The following is a 5,133-nucleotide window of genomic DNA, read 5'->3' as shown; positions in this document are numbered from 1 at the left end:
CTTCTACAAACTTTGCCCCTTTTTGGCATCAGATTTTGTACGTCATTTTCGCTAATTCTGTATATTCAAATAGTTTAGCCTGCCATTCCATAATCGTTGGGATCTCCGGCAACTTCCATTTTTGGGCTACGAGGATCCTAGCTGCTACCATGGCATATTGAAATAATTTATGATCTTCGTTTTTTATTTCCTCCCCTATTATCCCTAATAGGAAAGCGTCCGTTTTTGGGGGGAATGTGTACCTAAAAAGTTTCTTGAGTTCATTATATATTAGATCCCCCAAATTTTTCATCTTTTCACATTCCCACCACATATGGTAGAGATCCCCATCCTTAAGCTTGCATTTCCAAGAGCCTTTGTTACCCAGTTTGTACATTTTCGCCGGTCAAATTGGTGAAAAAGGTTTTCCTCTTCTCAAATCCACTTTCTCACATAACAACACAAACAAACCACTTTCTCACTACCCACTAACAATATGAAAGCTTTTGAAAATCAAAGGGATGACTGCTTCCCTCAATGATGGGAGGTTGCATATCCCAATTTTCCCCATCTCAGAACTCCTCCTCCTCCGTGCCCTTACCCTTTCCTACACTCTCCACCTGCATCCATCCTAGATCTGATCTGCCTCATTACTTTTTCTGTGTTGCTCATATCTGTTGCCAAGAAGAGAGCACTTGAAGCACTTCATGGCTTTATGGGCTGTTACTGTTTACCACCATGTGTTGGCGTGTTGCTGGTTTCCACTGCTTGTTTCGCCCAGCTGCGTAACTCTGTAGATTGAGAGCCAGTGTGGTGTAGTGGTTAAGAGCGGTAGTCTCGTAATCTGGGGAACCAAGTTCGCGTCTCCGCTCCTCCACATGCAGCTGCTGGGTGACCTTGGGCTAGTCACACTTCTTTGAAGTCTCTCAGCCCCACTCACCTCACAGAGTGTTTGTTGTGGGGGAGGAAGGGAAAGGAGAATGTTAGCCGCTTTGAGACTCCTGAAGGGGAGTGAAAGGTGGGATATCAAATCCAAACTCTTCTTCCTCTTCTTCTTCTAGATCTGTTATTATAATTTTATTTTTTAGCGTAGAAGTGAACAACTGTAAATATAGGTGCTGGGGTCCTGCATTCCACTGTGTTCCACAGCCTCTTTTTCCCAGCTGCTGATATGGCTACCATACATAGGAACCAACTCCCAGGGGCTGTGGGCGCTTCAGCCCCCATAATAAAAATATTTGAGGGGGCCGGTCCCCCACAAAGTTGAAGGGCACTCCCATTCAAATGGTGTCTGTGCACTGCATCGTGTGATCAATTATGCGGGGCTGAGCTTACCTGGGCCACCACAGTATTTTATTTAAGTTGGTACCCCTACTGCCATAGAAACCTTTTTACTACCTATGCCATGCAATAACCACCAGCCCTTGCCACGATAACCCCTCCCTTCCTCCCAGTGCCTGTAAAGAAAGGGAAAAGCCTGTGCAGAACCAAAATGTATTCTGGTTTTCTGGAAATGCAGCACTGGAGTATTGTTGAGGGAAGGATTGAAGGAAATGTGTTGCCTGCTCTGTCTTCCTCTCTTCCACTAATGCACATGTGCCGGCAAATATGCAAGAGAGGGTAGATTCAAGGGCCACCTACAGGCGGACCATGGGAGGGCTAAGCAAAATGCAGCACATGAAACAAAATGCACTATATAAAACAAGGGAAGTGTGGACCTGTTTAATTGATAAACAGAGTTCTGTGAATCATTAACGAATCAGATAGGCATGGGATTACAGAGGTTTGGGAAATGGATTTTTCGTTGTGGTGTGTGTGAGCCATAGAATGCTCTCAGTAAGTCTGTGAGATACGCAGAACGCTTCCGTCTTCTTCACTGAAGTCTATTAGTAGTGTTCAGTAGAGGAAGTAAAACACTAGATATAAGAAAATAGAGACAGGTTCTCAACGTGCCCAGTGAAAGTTTACTGTGGTTAATTGCACAGTGCATTTGTGACTCCTCTTGCAAGATGCCACAAGGCATATAAGTAAGGTATACAGTTCCATAATATACACAAGCAGTTCGGGACTATTTGTGCATAACACATAATAAGCAATGCACTAGCAGAAGCTAGCGCAATGAGTCCTGCTAGCGGCTCCCTACCCTCTCCCACCCTTTACTCTCCCCCAATCTGTTTGGGTGAGTCAGGAAAACACCAGGACAACACAAAGAGGGGAGATTGTTCTGTCTGGAAGCAGAAATGCTGGCACTGATGGAACGATCTCCTTAGCGTGACATTGAATTCCACCCCAAGAGTCTAATATGTTCTCAACTATCGAAGAATGGCAGATGAAGATGATGGACTATATGGAACTTACCGAACTGACCAGGAGACTCCGAGACCAGAGAGAAGAGACAGTGGAAGAAGACTGGAAGAAGTTTAAGGAATATTTGAAAAAATATGTTAATATTTAAATCTTAGAATAGCTTTGGAAGTGGATATAGGCTGTAGGGTTAGAAGTAGAAGATAGTGTATTTTAAAACAGAATTATTTGTAAGTGATAAAATGTGAAGTTATTTTAAGTGTGATAAAAAAAATGGTTAGAAACTATGATATATTTAAACTGCTAAAGATGAAGTAAAATGAAAATCAGATAGATGGGACTTGAGGAAGCCCACTTAACAATGTTTAGAAAAGAAGGATATGACAAGAATTTGTTTGTATTGTTCGTTTTTCTGTTTTTGTTCTTTATTTGTGTTATAAAGTGAATAAAAAAATTCGGGGGGAAAGAGTCTAATATGTTCTGATGCACTAAGCTTTACTCAGAGTCAGCCCATTGAAATGAACGGACCTAACTTGTGTTCATTAATTTCAGTGGGTTTGCTATGACTATTGCTTCATTGAATACCACCCATAATATGGGAAATGCATGTCAGGGTGCAGAAATCTAATTCCGCAAACATTCCTAGTGAGACCTTAAAAAAAAATATCCACACAGGAGCATATTTTTGTGCTCTGGTATTTGCAGGCAGTGGGGAAGAAGCAAGTCTCATGGGAATGAAAGGGTGTGCCCCCCTCCCCCATCCTGGTGATGGATAAGGAATGTTTGGCTTTGTCTTGATCATAGCACAGGAAAGGGAAATGTCTGATTTCTAGCCTTTCTGAAAGCTGTTCTGGACCCCTGGTTGACACAGGATAACAGGAAAGAAGCCACATTGAACCCCTCCAGTTGCTGCAGTACCCTGTGAGTTGCCAAACAGGAACATAGATACAAGAAAAACAAATGATGCTTAATGTGAGTTACAAGGTTTTCGTTCTCTGCGTGCTTAATTTGAGTTCTTCTCTTTCCTTCTTTGTAGTGCAACTCAGGAACGGCTAGGAATCACAATCATACAAATCTTCCAATCTCTCAAATGTTATAATGGATCTTTGCAGCTCCCCTGGCCTTCATTGCACTAACCCCTTATCCTGCTTTCTCTCCGCTTGTGGCATGGTGGGAAAGCATCATCAGAGGCCACATGGTGCTCCTTCCATTTGCACCTTGCTGACCTCCATGCACCCCTCCCAGTGAACAACAGCCACCCACCTACTAGGATGTCAGCATATCAGTTCTGCCTTACCTGGGAAGCCACTTCTGTTTATTTCCAAACATTTTGAGAAAGTGGCACGAAGGAAGAGAGAATATCCAGCTTCCTCTCTGCTCCTGCTGCTCTGTGTTCCAGTGACGAGTCTCCGCAGCCTTACACCAGGGTAACATTCCCACTAATAGCAGGCTCAGGTTGTATAGGCTGAGAAGAACGGAACCGCAACAGGACCACTGAGAAACAAGAGGGAGGTATCAGCATGTTCAGGGAAGTCACGCCCCACCCCTGAAAAACCATTTCAAATAAACTTAAGAGAACAACCCTAGAATAAAAAGAAAAGCAAAGTCCGTTAAAGAATGAGCATGCTCAGTAGCAACAGAATAAAGGTAAAGGTAAAGGTACCCCTGCCCGTACGGGCCAGTCTTGACAGACTCTAGGGTTGTGCGCCCATCTCACTCAAAGAGGCCAAGGGCCAGCGCTGTCCGAAGACACTTCCGGGTCATGTGGCCAGCGTGACATCGCTGCTCTGGCGAGCCAGAGCCGCACACTGAAATGCCGTTTACCTTCCCGCTAGTAAGCGGTCCCTATTTATCTACTTGCACCCAGGGGTGCTTTCGAACTGCTAGGTTGGCAGGCGCTGGGACCGAACAGCGGGAGCGCACCCCGCCACGGGGATTCGAACCGCCGACCTTTCGATCAGCAAGCCCTAGGCACTGAGGCTTTAACCCACAGCGCCACCCGCGTCCCTAGCAACAGAATGTCAAGTGTCAATCAAGGAAGAGAATGGAGAACCAGAAAGGGGTGAAAAATGGAATGGGCTGCTAGAGAAGGGCATGATGGCTGGATGGCTGGTTACTTTATGATGAGGACTCTTGCTAGGAGGAGAGACTATACGGCACCGTTTAGTTGCAGGTCCCTCTTGGAATCTTGGATCTGCATTGGAATTGTTAGGAACATCAGTTTGTATCTGAGGATCCCAGAAGCTGCACCAGAACCAGCAGCAGCTTCTGCAAGCTGGCACACATGGGGCTGGCGGGGGCACATGTGCACCTCTACATAGTAATGAAGCCTTCTTGGGTGGATCCAGCTGCCCATGAATCACATACAGGCCACAAAAGTCAAAGTGCATGGATAGACCTATTGAAATAAAGGTCAAAATGAAACAATGGCCCGCAAGATGACTTGGCTGTACAGTATAGGCTTTCAGTATACACAGTCAACTGTAATGTATACACTGTAAACCCTGGAGAAACGATTGACTTCCCCTGCACATAATAGATCTGATGAGTGCGCAGGAAATCTCTCTGCCTTGTCCTTTCCTATGCTATAATTTTTAGAATTTTTATCTTCTTTCTTTTTTAGCAGAACATTCTCAAAAAGAACAATACATGGCCACAGTGACAGGTTGGAGGTTTATTTGTTTGGTGCTTGTGATTAATGTTTTCCAGTTAGATAAAAGTCTATTCAGAGAGGCTGTGATTGAACTAATCTAGTTAGAGGCATGGGAAGATTTCAATGAATAGCATTGGTCAGTCTTGTACACAGACGAAATCTTTTGGGCTCTATGCAAAGGAAACAAGAAGAATTTG

General features: G+C 44.4%; 1 long non-coding RNA gene across 1 annotated transcript; it reads right to left on the bottom strand.

Annotated features, from left to right (window-relative positions):
- Window positions 1–1,733: 1,733 nt before the first annotated feature.
- LOC310658898 lies at window positions 1,734–4,486 on the bottom strand. Its single transcript, XR_014502525.1, has 3 exons — window positions 4,444–4,486; window positions 3,581–3,777; window positions 1,734–1,895 (listed from the first exon to the last, which is right to left on the bottom strand). It is a non-coding gene; the product is annotated as an uncharacterized lncRNA (long non-coding RNA).
- Between the last annotated feature and the right edge of the window lie 647 nt (window positions 4,487–5,133).

This window comes from Podarcis tiliguerta (assembly GCF_965153285.1).
Source record: "Podarcis tiliguerta genome assembly, chromosome: 10".
In the NCBI taxonomy this organism is placed as follows: domain Eukaryota; kingdom Metazoa; phylum Chordata; class Lepidosauria; order Squamata; family Lacertidae; genus Podarcis; species Podarcis tiliguerta.
Note: the sequence above shows the minus strand (reverse complement) of the source record. Positions and strands in the feature narration are given on the sequence as shown.